Source organism: Austrofundulus limnaeus, unplaced genomic scaffold (assembly GCF_001266775.1).
Source record: "Austrofundulus limnaeus strain Quisiro unplaced genomic scaffold, Austrofundulus_limnaeus-1.0 Scaffold112, whole genome shotgun sequence".
NCBI lineage: Eukaryota > Metazoa > Chordata > Actinopteri > Cyprinodontiformes > Rivulidae > Austrofundulus > Austrofundulus limnaeus.
The window spans coordinates 769,296-789,114 of record NW_013952514.1 but is presented as its reverse complement, the minus strand read 5'-3'; the positions used below and the strand labels follow the sequence as shown (position 1 = coordinate 789,114).

At 37.3% G+C, this 19,819-nt stretch overlaps 1 long non-coding RNA gene across 8 annotated transcripts in view; it reads right to left on the bottom strand.

Annotated features, from left to right (window-relative positions):
• LOC106521605 (uncharacterized) overlaps nt 1–19,819 on the bottom strand; it is a 170,447-nt gene that overhangs the window by 89,895 nt on the left and 60,733 nt on the right. For 7 of the 8 annotated variants that reach the window (XR_001310688.1, XR_001310692.1, XR_001310691.1 and 4 more), the window contains 2 exons: nt 6,119–6,230; nt 1,729–1,804 (listed from right to left, as the gene is read on the bottom strand). This is a non-coding gene — a long non-coding RNA (uncharacterized LOC106521605). The remainder of the gene's footprint in view (nt 1–1,728; nt 1,805–6,118; nt 6,231–19,819) is intronic. The other variant, XR_001310686.1, reaches the window with a different exon arrangement.

The window sequence follows — 19,819 nt, the reverse complement described above, 5'->3', positions numbered from 1 at the left end:
GTGTTGTATGCATACATTTGCCACTGGTATTTGTACAATTATATTTGTTGTGCCACATCCTCTTTCACACAAACATTTGCACCTACATGCTCTCTCTCCTCAGAAAAAAAATAAAAAATAAAAAATAAAAAAACACTGACACCGAACAAACACACACCTTTCTAACACTGTGGTGGTAATGATTTCCCACCAGGCCCATCACACTTTCAGAATGCTAAACCTGGAGTTTTACACGCATCACATATGAGCTAGTTGGCATTACCCCAAACAGTAGGATCCATTTGCCTCTAGCGTGCGTATGGCTTTAGTTTATCACAGCTGAATAATTCTCCCTAGGGCTCCTGTTACCAAGTTTTTAGGTGTCAGGAGTGTAACCTGGAGCTCTACAAGTGTTGTTAAAATGTTTCAAATGCCTTTTACCCTGACACTTCTGATATTTTATGTTAAAAAACATACACTGAACTGGCACCGTTTGGAAAATTTAGCCATTGGGCAGATTAAAGTTATGCTCTGGGGGCTTATTAAGCAATCTTACCCTTGGAACATCACACACAGATAAATGACAACATTTCATGAAGACTGTTTGAACCCTTGTAGTCACAGTTCATAGACCGTGTCTCTGGTTTGTCTGCCACTCATCTAACATAAAATCCCCTCTGTTCATTTCCGAAACGCCAAACAGCTGATGACTCCTGTAGAAGTGCCAACAATTCCCATCGTTGTCACGCATTGCGCACCATCGAGACACATGTCAGTTTTATGTCACAGGGATTAGGGATGGTGGTTATTGTTCAGCTGTGTATAAATAAAATCAATGAAGATTCCCACAAAAAGCAGCTGGGAATTCCTGCAAAGAAGCCAACATATATTATTTACAGTTTTTTTGCTCATCATCTTAAATTGTCAGTTGAATATTTTTGTAAAAAAAAACTCTTAACTGGTCTTTGCATTTGTGACCCTTTGGGATACTGCAGTTGAGCTTATGAGAGATGAAATTGTTAATGGTGCTGCTGGCGATGTTTGTCGCTGCTGAAGCCATGGTAGTGGTGATGTTGAGTGTGAAATCTTCTCTAACAATTTTACCTTTTTAATTTGGTAAGGTGTTTATGTTAGTACTGCTCTGTTTTTTTTTTTTTTTTGTAATTTTTTTAGTTCATTGGGCTTATTGGTTGAGTTTTTCTTTTTGTGTTTTGTTATTTCATGATTTTTTTCCTCTGTTTGGCTCTGTCACCATTCATTCCTGCATGATGTAAGTCCTGCCTCGCCCACTCACACCTGATTCTGGTATCACCAAGTTTACCTGTTGCCACACACCTCTCTTACTAACTTTTACTAACTGGCGGTTTGCCATTGTGTTTCATGACATTTCTGGTTTTCTTTCATGTCCCCTTAAGTTTGTTGTATCATGTCTTTTGTTGTACTGCGTGCTCTTTTATTTTGTGATTATTAAATCTTTAGTTTTCTGAACTTATCATGTTTATTTGCCTTCCCGGGTTTGATCTCCTATTTGTGACATCCTCTTATGCAAATATTCATATAATTTACAGGAAGTTATTTTAAAAATTACTCTAAAAACTCTTTTTAATGAAGACAAATTATGGTTTGGTTTTAGGCACCGTCTACTGGATATTTTGAAAACAGACTTATCTGCTGCGCATGCACCTGTAGCCTAGCACATACATTCTTTACATACCGGTAGAAAAAAAAGGGATTTTAAAAATTGCTTACCAATGAAGAATTTTAAAGAGGTGAAACGGGGCTGGCGGGGTACGCCCTAGACATCTTAAAGGTGCAGTAGGTAGTTCTGAAAAACAGTGGACAGCATGGAAATGTGAAAAAAAAAAACACCTTACAGGAGTGGTGCATACACCAGCGTGACTGACACCAGTAAGACAATCCTCCTGTCTCTGATTGGCTGCTTCTGACCAAGAGCAGTGCCTTTCTGCAAATAGCTGTAGGCCCACTGGGAGGAGCCAAAGGAGATTTATTTTTCTGTTTGTCAGGAAAGTTTTAACAAACGTAAAAAAATTGTAAATTTTAAATTTGATATGCGTAACATGCATGTTTTTGGACACTGGAAAAAGTTGGAGTAGCTGTTGGAAAACTGACACATCTACAGGGAGAAGAAACTGCTTAAAAAAACCATCTAAGCAAACCAAAATGTAAAACTAGAAATGTTTTACTGCATTTATAAACCAGCTAATTATGTTCTCAGCCTTTGCATGGTATTTGTTAGAAGGTAGCACAAACTCAGCATCTCATTAAAGAATAAACTTCTTTTTTGTTGTTGTTTTTTTAAATTGCAAGAACACAGAACCTTCAACACATTCTCCTAACCCTTCACATATAATCAGTCAGGAACTGCTAGTCCAATTAGCTGTAGTTTTTCAACAATGGTGGAAGAGATTTAAAGCTTAAGAACTAAACTGGATTGACAAATCCTAAGAAGGGTGCAAGTAGATGAATGGGATTTCAGCCAGGGCTTTCAAATTTCCTGACTGGTCTGTTATTGTTACTCTTTCATTTTAAACATTCTTCCCTTCATTAGCTCTTTATTTAAATTTAGCAACCAACGCTATGGAAAATAGTCGTCTCATTTTGAAAATCCACTGTTGCGATATTACAGCCAAATGTCAAAATCAAACACTTCTCCATTCTGAACCAAGTTCCTTAATTGTTCAGGTTACTGTGGTTGTCTTTATTCAATTTGGCTGTGTTCTAAGAGCAACAATTTTGAATTTTAAGAGAGTTCTGTTTGAGTCTTTTGGCTCACCAGAAATGTTAGAAAATTATGTTATATTCCAACACCAAAACAAACTGATGAAGCATTTAGATGTGAAGGTTGGTGGGAATAAAAAAAATGAAACTTAATCCCTAAGAAGACGATGTATTAAAAAATGAACTTTTTTTAGGTTTCAAGTGAGTTACCAGAGTTTGGTTGAAAAAACCCACATATCTTAGGAAAATTTGTGTTTCTGACCCAAAGCTAATATTTTACCTCTTTCATTGTTTTGCTCAGAACTGAGAAGACATTGTGCACACAGTGTTTTTTAATCTTTAACAAAAATAATTATTTTAAGAAGCTCAATGTATTTTTGGACTTTGAGAAAGCATTCTACTGTTTTACTCGAGGTACGCTGTGGGGGTTTCTTTTTGAGTTAAGGATTGTGGATCTGAAGAAATTTGTTGGGGTTTGTTTACTACTGACTTTTAAAAAACATTACACATTTATAGTTATTTCTCAGGTAAAATATTATATAGTTTTATAAACCTTTGTGATTAAATTGGTGATTTTATGTACAGATTGGTCAGAGTGGCTGTCAAAGATGGCTACACAGAGCAGAACGTCCATATGGATAAGATACATGCCTGAAAACATTTTCAACACTTAACTGAACCGTTGTTTTAACATTAGGACAAGAAACTTGTATGAGGGCCAGACTCCAGCTGTACTGTGGCCCTTTTTGATGATGCAAGGACAATAGGCGGAGTCAGGGCCTGACGAAACTTTTAAAGTGTCCTGGTTTCCTGAATCGAGGCTGAATGCACGGAGAGAGAATAAAACGTGGTTCAGACCAGCGCTGTGGTGTATCGTATGAACTCTTTTCACATTTAAACATTGGTGTGTTTTCGAACATAAACACACACTAAGGTAAATGAACACCCCATTTCCTATTTTCTTTCAGAGCCATTGTTACGGGTCATTCAGTCTTTATATAAGCAGTGCAAAAGTTTGGTTCACAATGATGTCAGTTAGTCAGACCCATATGGAGTGAGAGTTTTTCACTGCCAGGGCTGCCAGTTGTCACTGATTTTCTTCATAAATTTTAAAGACAGAATTTCTCGGTGCAGCCAGGGAGCAGAAGGAGTCCAGTTAAGTGGCTTCGGGATTCCATCTCTGCTATTTGCAGATGATATGGTCCTGTTAGTGTAATCATGCCATGATCTTCAGCTCTCACTGGAGCAGTTCGCAGCCAATTGTGAGGCAGCTGGGATGAAGATCTGCACCAACTCTGAGTCAATGGTCACCATAAAAGGATGGGTTGTTCTGTCAGGGTTGGGGATGAAGTTCTGCCTCAAGTCGAAGAGTTCAAGTATCTTGGGGTTTTGTTCATCAATGAGGGAAGCATTGAGCGTGAGATTGACAGATGGATTGTTGCAGCTTCTGCAGTATTGCGGACTCTGTCCATTTCTGTTTTGGTGAAGAAGTAACTGAGCTGTAAGGCAAAGCTCTCAGTTTATTGATCAGTCTACATTCCTACCCTCACCTATGGTCACAAAAATTGGATAGTGACCGAAAGAATGAGGTCACAGAGACAGGCGGTCAACATGAGTTTTTCTTCACAGTGTAGCTGCATTTTTCCTTAGAGATAGGGGGAGAAGTTCAGATATCTGGGAAAGACTCAGTAGAGCCACTGCTCCTCCACATCAAGAAGAGCCAGTTGAGGTGGTTCAAGCATCTGGCAAGGATGCCACCTGGACATCTGCCTAGGGAGGTGCTTTGAGCATGTTCAAATAGGATGGATGGATGGATGGATGGATGGATGGATGGATGGATGCTCAATTTTCTATTCTGAAAGAATTAGAGAATACAATTTTTTTTCTAAAACAGAAAAGCTTTTAACCATGATTATTTGCATTAGCTGTGTTTCCATCCAATTTTAATTCGAATTTTGAGCGAATTTTTAAAATATCGCAAAAAAGGAAAAAAAGGAATAAATGTGAATTAGACGTATTTCCACCAACTGGCTTGAAGCGAATCAATTACGTCAGATGCAGGTGTGTAGTAAACAGGAAGTAAAATTTGCTAACTCGCAGGGTCCACACAGCTCAGGACCATGGAGAGAAGTTATCAGGAACGTGTTGCTACTATCAGGAAAGTTGTAATTATTCTGTCATATCAACTAGTCATCGCTGTCTGGAGACGTAGAGAAATAAATACAATTCTCTTCACATTACGGGAATAACTGTTGAAGACGCCGACAGCAGGAGCAGGGTCCTGCTGCCAGTCGCGGCTGCAATCGCTCTGGTACCAGTTCGTTACTGTTCAGACAGCGAGAACAGCTGATCAACCATGTGAGGTAAATGTTCGCTACGTCAGAACTGATTCAGCAAATGTGTTTCCATCTCCTCAGTTGCGCATTAACTTTTTTTAGAAAAACCCAAAAACCACCTCAAGCGAGCGTATCAACTTTTTTGCGAATAAAAGTAAGTATTTTTTCAAATCATGCCATTTCCATTCACCTTTTCTGATGCGATACTTCAAAATGTGCATTAAAAAACATTGATGGAAACACGGCTATTGTTTCATACTTTAATGTTTACTGAGTTCCAAAAATTCCCTACGATTTTCCAATTCCACTCCTCTTTGTCAAACGATAAATTGCTGTGCATGCACTAATCTTCTTGATCACTGCTGCTAAACCAACAGCACATGCAGAACAGCTTTTTTGCTGTAACGTTTAGTATGTTTTCACACCTGCTTTTCATTCTGGATAAAACGATAAAACGGAGCAGCCTATTTAAAACGGAGGTATCTGTTTTCCATCCGTTGCCACTATTTTCAACAAACCCTCCCATTTCCTTCACTCTCCCAGAGCGCGTTCAAATAGATCCAGTTTTACACAGGGTATGATGTCATCCTGAGTGTGGGGCTTTCCCACATTTGTGGCTCAGCTGATAACACATGTGGTGGAAAACTGTTAAAACACATGGGTGTGTAGCAGTTCCTTCTGACCCAAATCAACCTTCCATGAGAATCAGTGCAAGGAGGGGACTTAGCAAAAATAAAAAAATAAAAATAAAAAAACAGGACTATTTTCCTCCCTGTGAGCAGCAAGATTTTGATTCCATTGGCTAAATGCTACAATAACTTAACTCATGTTGTTGCAGGCAGTTAAAACTTCATAAAACCAGTAAAAACACCTACAGTACATTGAAACTTGAATAAATCTGGTGAGTTATTTCTGCCAGACCTTTACTGTTACTGTTTAATGTTTTTCAATTACAACAGTCTTCTCTCAACTAGCCCCTTAAAATAAATGACAAAGTAATTGTGTGTGAAGCAGTAGGTGGTTGCAGAGAAAAAAGAAACAGTTCGGTCCCATGGGCAACTCACATGTCAAACTTAGCAGTTATGGACCCTCCAGAAGTAGCTGGACTTGTTTGTGAAGGAAATGACATCATCGGGCTTGGCTCCAGACAATGATTCCATGCTGACCAGATAATAGCTGGGAAAGAGGACAGAGAGAGAGCAGTGTTTGTCGAGATCATTTGAACAGATAAAAAAGGTTAACAAGTTCAATGTAAATATTTTATTCCTCAGAATTGATTATTTTTCCTCTACATTTTTTCAATAACCTAACTCTCAATGCTTGATTTCAGTTAAGTAATGTGTGCTCTGATCACAAGCAGGAAGTAGAAATAATGTTTAAAAGTTGCATCTTCCTTTAATAACAGATAACTCTTGTTCAAAGTCACGCTTTTGTTTTCCTCATCTTTGAATAAAACTTGTAATAAGTTTTGCAATAAGTGCATATTTTTAAACAATTGCAATGTGAGAAGTTCAAGGAAAATAATGAAATCATTGTAAGAGTGAGGGAGAGAGAATTAGTTATCTAAGACTACCATCCTTATGCAAATAAAGTTGCTTCCAATAAAATCTGAGATTTTTCAAAAATCTTTCCAAAATGGAGGAACCTGAAACCTCATTTGTTGATGTATTTTTCCTCGATTTAACCAGGAGAAACTTTCACATTGCAGTTTATTTCTCACTATTATATTTTGTATCCAAGGAACTAAGACAATGGGGTCATGTGTACGGTTTGTGTTTTTTTTATGCCTGTCTTGCTTCATCCTGAACCTTTTATTGTTCAATCATGACCATGAGCTGAAAAGGTATTCACAAAAAATAAATTGTAAAAGTATCAAAGACAAAAAACAAGTTACAATTTTCCTTAGAAATTTGTAGTCATGTTGTTTCTCTCTATTTTGATATGCTGGTGATGTGGGTGTGCAGGCCACCTAATGGCACTGTACAGTAAAGATGTGATATTTGTGAATGATCCGAACCTTTTGAACGGTTCTTTACAACCAATGATAGGAACTGAGCTGCAGACAGTAAAGAGCCTTTTTTTGTAGTTTTATTTATTTATTTATTTATTTATTTATTTATTTATTTATTTATTTATTTATTCAAAGCGAGAAAGTTAATAAAAACAAATAGCTCCACACGTGACGCGATGACGTATGGCGTATGACGTTATTTCCCCACAGGATAACTTAACTCATTCAAAATTGAATGGCTCTACGAAACAAGCAAATTGTCAAGATCCAGAATCCGTCAAAGAGGCATGAGTCTCATCTGTACTGTACTGCAATTTAATTAGAATCAGTCAGTTTTTTTCTTTAAGAAAAACGAAGAACGGAGAAAAAAGAGAAAAATACATTCGGAAGCATCTTTAGTATTCTAAGGTCCCTGTAGACAAAAGTGGACAAAATCATATTTTTGACTCATGTGACCTATATCAGACAAATCTGATTTTTCCAAATCTGACTCAAGTCTTTTTCACATGTGATACCTACAATAAATATCTGATATGCTTTGGCGCAGTCATGTCATGTTTCATCCAACATTTATGTCTTTGAATTAGTACACAGATCGATTCAAACATTGATATTATCAGTACCAACATTGTACTGTTTAAAGCTTGGAATTTTGCACAAATTCAGCAAACGAATAGAACTACAGTTGCATCACTTTTTTTATTGTCCTGGACACGTAAAAATCTAATCCAGCTTGATACCAACATTGGTGTCAGATCGCATCAATAGTGTGATGGAATCAATACTTGTTTGTTCTTGAAAAACTAAATTATTTACCCATTGTTAAGTGCCAGGAGGACTGCGACCAGTTATACATCAGGGAAACAAAGCAGCCACTGTTCAAAAGAATGTCCCAACACAGACGAGCTACATCTAATGGCCAGAACTCTGCAGTTTTCACTCATTTACAGGCCAGCRGTCACTCTTTCAGAGATGAGGATGTTCTCATTCTTGATAGAGAGGAACGTTGGTTTGAGAGAGGAGTAAAAGAAGCCATTTTTGTGAAGAAAGACCGTCCATCATTAAACAGAGGTGGAGGCCTCCGTTTTCAGCTGTCCCCCTCCTACAGCACGGCCATTGCCAGTATCACTCCACCTCCTGTTAACAATAAGTGTTAATTAGGTGTCAACAATAGCCATGTGATGTGAGTATCAGTCACATGGAGGCAGGGCTTAAAAGCCTGAATTTTGCCTGAAACTCTCAGACTGAAGAAGTCTCTTGGAGGAGAGACGAAACGTTTCATTAGAGAAGAACCCGTCCAGAAGACCTATACAATTTTTTCTTTTTGATTTTTACCTGGATTACTGAGATGCATCAGGAAATTAATTACCCATATTTAATATGAGGGTATTACAATATTCATAATGTGGAAACTGTAAAACAACATAATTATTTCCTTTCTATCAACTGATGACCCACACTGCAAGCAAAACCATTAGATTTGTTCACACTGTGTGATAAAAATATTTAACAAAGTTCTCTTCTTTGAGGTTATTCAAAGATTGAAGCAAAGAAAAAGAAAAGGAAATATTTAACATTTGGTAAAACATTATATTCCTACTCTGTGGTGAGGAAGAGTTTCAGTGTGTGTGTGAAGATTTTTTGTTTCTTGGACAACCTCATTCTACATTTAGATCAATTATATCTTAATAAACAAGAATTATGGTACCATTTTTCAAAGACAAACAGTTTACTTCCTTTGTTGTGTTGTACTGTTCTTTTCTTTTAATGTTGATATCCCAAACCAACTTATTCCCTTAAGGGACGAACACATCTTTCCAGATCAACATTTGGTTGCTCTGCCCTTTCTATAAACTCTTCTGTAATGGCTTCTAATTATTCTTGGTACTGGGACAACATGATTGAAAACAAAAATCCTCAATGAGAAAAACTTTTTTGAGGAGTTTGGAGGAGCTGCTGGACCTCCCAAGAGCAAACCTGGATTAAAGCCCAAAAGCAAAGCTTGCTGCTGGGTTAAGGATTTTAGAATATTTCCTGGATTATAGAGCCAGAGAGTTGGAACATGCCTAAGGACAGAGATGGATAAATAATAAGGACTTTTGGTTGAAAATAAATATTGAGTTTTATGAGAAAATGGTTTGTTCACTGTTAGGTTACTAATTTTGGTTTCAAAGGTAATGTTGAGACTTGAACTAATTATTATCTTTCACTCAGGAGTTTCTTAGGCACTTCTAAATGACATTAGTTTAAATACAGACTTTTAACATTCTTACTTTTTTCACAAGTTTTCTTGCATGCATTGATGAAAAAATTCTGCTAATTTTGAAACATGTTCTATCCTTTAAAATGGATCAATTTACATACAAACTCTAGCCTGACATGTTTGCAGATACATAGTTGAAACTCTTGTGACGATGGAGCCATTTGCAAGCATGAGTTTTCTCCCACAGACAGAAAACAATGGATGGATGGATGGATGGATGGATGGATGGATGGATGGATGGATGGATGGATGGATGGATGGATGGATGGATGAATGGGATGGGATTGGTTGTTCTCTTCACAATAAAAACTAACTGTGACAATACTGGGTGGAAATGAATATCTTTCTGAGAACTGAAAGTAAGCAGATGTTTACTAAGATACCATTTTAAGTCTTCTATTTTCATAATATTGATTCAGCTAATGTATGTCACATAAATGCAATCTATTTCTAATGAAAACATTTTCAAAAGGCTGTCAAGGATTTTCTTTCCAGGTCTAACGACAATAAAGTAGAAGGAAATAATCTACCCAAGCAGAATGGTCCCATCTGGCTTCATTAGCATACTATATTGCTAATGCTAAGTTTTAATGGTGTGATCATCTCACACACTCATTTTCACTGAATTTGTAATGCAAAATTAGCATATTAGAACAACATATTGTCTCTCACTAGCCTAGAGGGTTGATGTATGGTGGTGTCAAAATCCATTTCTGTCTTGAGCTGCAGTTTAAACAATGAACAGAACCCTTCATTTATATACAAAAACAAAAAAAATAGAGACACGTTTTCTTCAATGTAAACATGAGTATTTTTCATGATTTCAATCAAAATCACTCAAATCAATGATGCTTAATTTGCTAGGATTTATAGTACAACCAAAATGTGGTTTTAACTAATATATTTTGGGTCACCAAAGCATTTTATCAACATAACAATTTTACTTCTTGTTTTAAAGCACAAAACATTCAAGATAAACATCTGTGCTGCCAATCCACACTCTGTCTCAAAAAGAAAAAAAACCTGTTTTCTTAAGAATTCAGCACACTAATAATATGGAGCTTCTCTGGTGAAAACATAAAATAAAACTGCAAACAAATGTGATAAACTTTTAATGTTTCTATAAATCACAAAGAAAACTACCATCTAGTTGTAAAGAAGGGACTTGGTGACAGGTCACGCATGGCTTGTTGTGTACAGACAGTCTGTCTATGAAAATGTCATAATTGTTATAGTAATAGCTCATAGATAATAAAGACGGTAATAACAACAATAAAGGTGTTTGATTCAAATAGGCATCTGGTTAACAATCAGCTATCCAGCTAAGCCATCTGATGGTTGGTCGGTCAGTCAGATCAACGGACGAAGAGACGGGCATTTAGCAAGAGGGGTGTCAGGGCTTTGTAACAACAACTGTTCGGTTTTCCAACACTTTCTTTCAGCTGGCGACACCTTGGACACCCTGCTGAGAGTTGTTTGTTATTTTACTCTATGCAAATTTATTAAGCTTCCGTAAGCTTCATAAGCAGCGTCCGGATGACTGCAATGACTTCATGAAGCAAGAGGAAAACAAACTAGATAACATAGCAGTAACATAATGACCCCGGCACATACAAATGCACCAGAATTCAGAAGTCATTATTCTTAATAAATGTCATGCTACTAGGTGCATCCCAAAATTGAAGTGGCTTGGGTGGGGGTCTTTTTTTTTCTTTTTTTGGTGAAGGGGGTGGCATTGGTTGACCCTCATCAGAGCTAAACAACAAAAGAAATCTGAAGCTCCTATGTTTAATGGTTTTTGAGCAATAACCATTTTTGTATGTCCAGACACCCCTTTGTCAAATAAAATGGGGGTCGGGGGGGGGGGGGCACTGATTAGTGAGCCTGATGGATAGAGCTTCATCAGAATCAGAGCTAAACAACAAAAGAAATCTGAAGCTTCTATGTTGAACAGTGTCTGAGTTAAAAGCATTTGTGCGTGTCCAGACACCCCCTCTTTGAAAGGAGCCCCCTCCTCAGATGTGGGGTCTATCGTAAAACTGTTGGCTGTCGCAGTGTAGGTTGGAATCATCTACAGCCCTGCCAAATTTCATGTTGATCAGTGTAGCCGTTTTTGTGCTACGGTTGACCAAATATCACAAAAAAAATGTACGAAAACAATATGAATCCTGTTTACGCTTCGCGTGCGGGGGTCATAATAAGTACTATATTGTAGATAGAGCTTGGATAGAGGATGTGAGATGCGATATTACAGCTTCAGTAGCTGCTGTTGTGTGTTGTCACAATCTCCAATCTCGTGTGTTTGTAACATTTTTTTTTTACCTACATAAATTTTGTAAATTTCTGTGAGCTTCCTATGCGGTGGTGGGGGAAGAGTGGTGTCAACGCCGTCCTCCAAAATCTTACCTAAAAGCCTGTGGGAGGGTAGATGGGTTGATAGATATTTGAGAGTTAGTGAACTTGACTCCCACTTGTAGAGGTCTCAGACCACCAGTGGAGCTGATAATAATGCTGGTTATCAAACCAGAAACAAGTTTTCTTCTCAGCCCTTAGACAGAGGTAGATAGAGTGGGAGACAGGTGGGGAGAGGGGGGAGCTGAGAGGGACTCTACATATTTCACCATTCACCTGCTGACATGGCCTCTCAAGGAAACCTTTCATTAGACCTTCTGAACAAGCAGCTAAGTCTGCCGGGTGCTGTCAATTTAGCTGTCATATTACACTAGCTCACATTCTGCGCTTTCATCTTGGGGATTTTTCATCTCCCGATTTTCATTCAGGAGGACTGGCAAAAGAAGTTCAGGTGCAAAACACCTCAGAAGTTCAACCGACTAATACAGCAGTTAGGTGATTTAAGGTTTGATTTGATTTGATTGATTTATTTAACAGGAAAAGATTATTAAAAATCAAGCCTGACTCAGCATAATTGCTGTTTTACAGCAGGTTCCTGTTCTGCAGCACATAAAACACTCAGAAATACAGCATCACAATCACATCATTATATACCATAGACACAAAGACAAACAAGCATACCAAATTTCAAAAAGGCAGCATTTGCAAAATAGGACATCTAAATATGAGCACAACAAAAAGTGTCCAGCAGATGGCAGACAAGATTCTTCTTAAAGGGCTGTAGTTTTGAATATTTTATAATTTATAATATTTTATAATTATATATAAATTACAGTCTGTTATTTTAGACAAGTTTTAGGGTCAAACCCGTTTGTCAATCTTTTTTTTTTGCCACTATATAATTTTTACTTTGATTGGGCTGATTTCTTAATAGAGTCTTTCAGAAGGTAATAATTTAGTCCGCCAACACCCCTTCTGAATCATTAACCTAAAGGAAAGTTTGCCAAGCTGGCTTATTTTTTTCCACCTAGTTGTGCTGTTAGAGGACTTCTGGCGGAACACACACGCACACAGGATTTGAAGGGAAAAAAATAGAGAGAGAGGGCCTCTTAAAGCTTTCACCTTAAAATAGACCACATCAATAACATTCAGATATTAATGTAAGACCTTGGAGGATTAGATGGTCTCACTTTCCACAAAACAAGCTCAGACTGCCCTCCAGTTTCTAGCAAACTGTGTGGCCACCCTCAAATCAAACACAAGATCTATATGTACAGAGAGGAGTCAGCTTATTTTACAGTCCTGTTCCTCTTTAGCCTTTTATGTATTTATTATACACACTGTTTTTATTTTATTTTAAATATTAATGCAGACTTCAGTTTTTGTTGCTTTCAGAGAGCTAAATGCCAGCTGTCACCCTTTTGCTACATCCTGGTGCAGTTCCAGCAGAAAACTCTTCTATGATCCAGTCATTTATTTATCCTCAAGACGCCATGAGGATAAATTTTGCACAAAGTATCCTCTTTTTGTGTATGTGTGAAAGGGCGGGTCAACAAAAAAAAATTGTGAGAGTTATCTAGTGTTATTTATTTAACTAGGATAATGGATTATTTATTTCTAAGGACAGACAGTTGAGCTGTAACTGATCATTTTTATGAAATGTTTGAGATACTGTTAACATACAAAAGAAGTCTAAATTAGTTTAGCCTACATTTGTAGAAAACTTCAAATCAAAGTGGTATGAGGTGAATGAAGACTATGTTGTCCACAGATTCATAATTATAAAAACAAAAACGGAGACAGAAGGAAACTCAAACATGCACACAAACAGGCCCAGACACAGTCTGACCACCCAGGCTGAGAGAAAGAGAGAAAGAAATGGAAACTTTAACTGTGTTTATAACTTAACTGTGGATTATAGGGTAGGATGGAAGAGAACGAAGGAGAGGTGGTGAGGGTGAGGGAGTTTGTTTCAGTTGTTCAGCTGTAAATAATTAAAGCACAGCCCTTCCTTACTTTATTTACCCCCATAACCACCTTAACCCTACGCCCCTGCACACACACAGGCACGCACCTATACACCGAAAGCCCCATTATCTTTATTATAACTACCACTCCTCTTATATATTAGCTGTCAGTTTTACAAAGAACAAGCACAACAGGACTGCCTTGTTAAACTTTAGGTTTATGTGTGTGTGACGTGTGTGTGCGTGCGCATGTTTGTTTAATGTTGCTGAGCAAGGTCAAGCAAAACTGAAAGTAATGGTGTGTGTGTGTGTGTGTGTGTGTGTTTTAATCACTGCTGATAAAGAAAAGCTTAAAAATGAAGTCTTCAACTTTAATAAGTAACACTGAAGATTTTATGCCCTGAAAGCAAAGTTTAATTATTTGTAAACTTAGCCCACACCTCTTTGGGGACAAACTGACTGACACGTTGTCAGATTAGACTTCAGTAAACTTACTGTCCCTTGCAAAAATAAAAAATAAAAAAAAATCTGATTTGGCTGCAACAAGAATCATTTTGAAAAGTTCTGAAACCACTGTGCATTAAAAGTCAGCTGTGAACCATTTACTGTGGAGGCTGCAGACCAGCTGCCAAGTCTTAAACAGCATGTCTTATTGGCAAGGCTGACACACAGCTGAAAGTCTTATAGATGAAAGACTTACAGAGTGTACACTGCCCGAGGCACTGAAAAGCATTTATAGTGGAACAAGGCTGAGAAGATTACATTTGGAATGTAATCTATTACAGATAACAGATCACCTGTTTGACGCTCTAATCAAGGAGGAATTTCTTTGGAGCTACTTGGTTTTGGAAGGTAAACAGAAAGCTGAATTTCAAAGCTCTTTCAAACAGAAATTACCTCCTCTATACTTGATCAGTCTTCACATGGCAAACAGTCACATATTACTGACTGATTTAAGAGGCCTGGCTCAGGAAAACAGAAGCATCCCAGATGTAGTTTAATCACAGAACTTAAAAAGGAAAATGTACATGTTGCATCCCCTGGAGAAAAGTATAAATACACCCTAGATAAATCAGATTTTATTACTGCCTGCTGCTAGAAGGCAAAAGGGAGGTGATAAGGTTTTTGCATTTGTTTGCATGTGTTCATATGTTTGTCTGTTAGCAAAGCATGGACACATTTTAATAAAACTGTCAGAAAGTAAATATGGATGTGCTTCTCAAACTGATCATCTTTGTAGTCAACCCATTGAAGATGGTCCCCATAATCATCATCTAATATTAGCAAACTCATCCAAATGTACAAATATTAAGCTCAATTTTGATGTGATCTTGTGAGATCTTGTGATGATTTTGGCGTTAACAGACAGGTGTGGGTCAGACCTGGTGTCAAGCTGGCACGGCTCGCTGACTGCACTCATGGCAAGTGGTTTGTTTCCCAGATGTGGGCCAGGTCTGGCTATGATGGCATTCCACAGCTGGTCCGACTGTGGTTTGTTAGATGTGGTCCAGAACTGTCAGTACCACAACTGGCCCAGCTGATATTTGGTACACGTGAGTGCTGGCCCATGCACCAACCACTTCTGGCAAACTGCATCTGGGCCACCAAAGGGCTGTCATTCTTTGTGGTTTTCCTAGCAGTATCTTTGTGGTACCTGGGCTTCTCAGGTAATGGACATGTGGGCCAGAACAGGGCCAGATCAATATTGCTGTGTAGATATTATTAATAATGAGCTAAAATGTGGTGTGGTCGCAGTTGACAGTCAATGTACATGTGTGATTTTTTTTCTATGTTATATCTCAATATCAGGTTTGATTATGTATAAAATTATTTTTAAGGTTTGACTAAAAACATAACACCATTATATCCCATCTTATTTTACTTTTAAAAAAATCTGATAATAAAGGTGATGGCCATCTATGGCCATTCCTCTAGGCAGACCTGTTGTGATAAGCAGTAAATCAATTAGGGTGTATTCACACCAGGAAAGTCCATGGGTCCACTTGTTTTTTCCAGACCAAATAATGGACTTTTTTTTCCTTTGGTGGGGTTTTTATTCATACTGTGCTTTTTGCAAGTTGACTATAATTTATAAACAAAGCCATGCAGATGATGGTCATTTCTCCCATTGGACAGAATTGACAGGGGCAGGACAGAGCATAGACCCTGCTTGAAGAGTTGAGAAGCAATTTTACAGCTTTATCAGCTGTTGCTGTGTGTTGTTTTCTCATTCTTTGGCCCAGATCAGTTCGTAAGTTTTTTTAACGCGTATATTATATTGGTTTTAAATGGTCTCAATATTATTGTTCATCACAATAATTTCTAAGACAATTCTTAGTCCAGCAAAATTTATTATAGTGACAGGCCTACCTCTAGGGAATGTTGAGCCTTTATTTATGTTGCAAGTTCATACACCCCACTTTTATGTTAATTCATATAAAAAGGCAAAACATAAAGAAGTTAGGGCATGATATAAACATGATTTTTAACTTCAGTTTTAAATGGGTTCCTGTTTAACTGGCTGCTCTGGAGATGTGTTGTTATACAAAACCAAACTGAAACTAGCCACCTACACACATCTATCCCACACACCTAGCAATTATACACAACACTCAAACACACACACTTTTGCCATTTCCTGCCAAGTAAAGCAGTTCCCAAGCCAAAGATTCGGTCTGTGAGGAGTTGAGGGTTCAGAGCATGTCCGATGAACAGTTGGCTGAAAACATTCAAATATACACACCGATACTGTGACACACATCCAATCCCACAAGCATATCCTTCTAAATCCAGAGGTCAAAGAGTCATGAGTGTGCCAAACTTGAAAAACTTGTTCATTTAGGTGAGAATCCTGTTTCGCATCTGAGAAAGATTTAATCTTAACTTCCTGTGTACTCTATTTTCTATAAATCCTCACTAAACCCAGTCTAATAATTCTGCATTTCCTCTTTAATGGCTTCAATGAACCCTAAAGCCATGCTAACAAAGTTCATCTGCAGATTCTAGACAGGTGAGTTTAAATGGGGGTGGGGGGGGGGGGGGTTCCTCTCCACCGTTTGCTCAGGATGGGAGACTGTGATGAAGTGATTCAACACAATCTGCTGGCTTCTTCTTTAGATTGTTCCTTTTCATGCACAGTGCCCTGAGACAACATATGTTGTGACTTGGCGCTATATAAATAAACTGAATTGAATTGAATTGAAATGAACTGGAATAACCCATAGTTTCTTTCATACATTTGCTTCAGCAAAGATTGCAATTTTGTGAACGGAGCTCCAGCAACCGTATAGCAAGTTATGGGTTTGACACCTGTTTTGTGAAGATCAAAATATGTTGAGAAGCAAACGTCCAGTACTGTAGAACTCTGGAATGTTCCAAATGAACTATGGGAAAACAAGTCCAAACAACTCAATATCAGCATCTATGCACAGAATCCATAAACTCCAGCTCCTCGAAGAATCACAACTCTCTTTACCAAACATCTTCAGTGCAGCTCGTGATTCGAGATGTAGATAAATGGATTAATCACTTCAAAGCTGCTTTTGAACTACCTGTAAACAATAATACAGAGTTCAGATGAAAAACAGCACAAGCTGCTAGAGCTTTGAAACACTGGTAAACATCATGAAAACTGTCTTGGTTTTCCCAAAAGTACATCTAGGACTCTAAAGTATACACAGCAACAACAACAACAAAAAAAAGGTTTGTAGGATGGAAAGAACTTTAAAAAAACTCAAGTATAAGTATGTTGTACTGAAAAAAAGGTTAGCCATTTAGAAATTTTGGTTAAAAAAAACAACAAAAATAGTATTGAACTAGTATGTTGATCTAGACTGACAAACGTTTAAAACTGTCTGATATCTATGGGTGTTTCACACTGTAGACATAAAAAAATCCCTTTTTTTAAAATATGGTTTAATAATTTTCTGAAGGGAGGGACTTAGGAAACATAATTGCCTGGAAAATGTGTAATTTTGCATTTATAAAAACCAAAATTACGAACAAGTTCCTAGATCAAGTTTGTCATAAAATGACAGTGACATTTTCTGAGAAATGTGTGGGTGATGTAAAACCCTCAAGCTAAATCTAGTTTCTCTTCTCAACCGAGTATTAAGCTAATGTTCTGAACCTAAGACAACCCTGTGTTTAAATTTAATCACAGAAACATAAACAATGTGCATTCATTAGTATCTAACAAGATGATCTTTAACGTATAACACAGGGGGGGAAGTGCATTTTCAAGCAGAAAATGAGACAAGTTGTCACACTTCACGACCCACTCACTGACACTCCACTGACACCCCCCCCCCACAAAAATAAATAAATAAATAAATATTTAAATAAATAAATAAATAAATAAATTTGTGTAATGGTTGACAGGTGTGAAAGTTGAATATGTTTCTACTGTGGAAAAAGGTGCAGATGGATAAAAATGTAGAAATTATACTCAATATGTTTTCTTGGTGACAGGAAAAGACTATAAAACAAATAAAACATGTAATCAACAAAGGAAACAAAGAGGAAAAAATGTTTTACTCCATAACCTTACTCAACTATCACTTTAGGTACAGTAACTGTAGCTTAAAGGGTGTAAAGAACCTGAAAAAAGTGTGTAGTGAAACAGTGGAAGGACACAGCAGTAGGAGTATAGAGGGGTCACCTTTCCTTAGCTTCATCTTCATTACTTCGCAGACAGAATTAGATAAAGAGAAATGGGAAGAGAGAGCATGACCCAGTGGTCAGGGTTGGCACAGAGCAGCCAACTGTGTCAAATGACTGACCTTCCTGAGACCTCTCAAATCAACCTGACCATTTTTTTTTTGCCCTCTTGCCAGCCAACTCACCACCTTTTTCAAGCTCCTGCTGTCTCATGTCTTCTCTCTCTTATTTTTTTCCCTCAACATTTCTCCTTTACTTCCTTCCTCAGCCTCCTTCAACGTCCACATAACTAGCTACACATCCTTTCCCCAATCTGAAACTACTCAAGTTTAACCTTTGCAATGTCAAGTTCTTACTTTTTCATTTAGATTACACCATTTCCCTCCAACCCATCTGACTCGGTATAAAAGCCATAACAGGTAATGGTTACATTTTTTACATTTATAGTTTAATCTTTTTGATGATTCCACAATCTCTTGAATGTCTTTTTAAAGGCAATTTTGTATTTCGTTTATAACATTTAGTTTCACACTCAGTTGCCACATTAATGAAGAAACTACTAGTGGTCCTCATCCACCTGCTGCTAAGTGAGAAGAAAAACGTTTAAAGGAATCTGATTTTTAAAAAGAACGTTTAGCAGAGTTGTCAGTCTTCAGTATCTACTCCAGCAGAAACAAATGTTCAAAGAAAGCTTTGTTAGTTTGAAATATTAGGTCACGGTCCTCTCAATGAAGTCAAACTGATATCTGTTATGAAGCAGATTTAAACTTCTTAGACAAATTTGATCTAAAAAAATCATATTAGCTTATGTTGTTTCCTAAAATGCACATTTTTATTTCTGGTTTTACACACTTTTCCACTAGTTACATTGCCTGGTTAGTCTTAACTTTACTGGTAGGTTGCACATGGCTCAGTTGTCTTCATCGATGGACTTCAGTATAACTTCCTATTCGTTCATTTTCATACCCTCCTAACCCTGACCCAGTGTTGTGGGGAACTGGTCTCTGTCTTTAGTAGGTCTCTGTCTCAAAAGAACAACAGTTTTTAACTTTGGGGTGCAGAGGGCCATGGGACCGCATTGATTTTGAATAAGGTGCAATACACTTTCTCACCACTAGTAGTGGTAGTGCGCCACTCAGATGTTTAACAACTTTTTTAATACACAGAAGAGCCTTAGAAACATGCCGAGAATGGAAGCCTATTTTAAATGAAAATTAGAAGGCAAAAATGAAGGCAACCCATCAAAAAAGACCAAAGTTTGTCATTAATATTAAGTGCAGCTTCTGGTTTTACTAGGATTTTAAAATATTGATTTTAAAAGTTCAAAACATTATCAAATACAGTTGCAGATACAGCTATATTTTAATTTGCACTTCATCAAATTATTTTTGTAGTTTATTTTTAAACATTTTGAATGTATTTTAAAGAAACTTTAAACTTGTCAAAAAGTTGTTGTTTCTGTTAATGTTTGTCACTAATATGAAGTAGCTTCTGGTTCTACCATGCATAATTT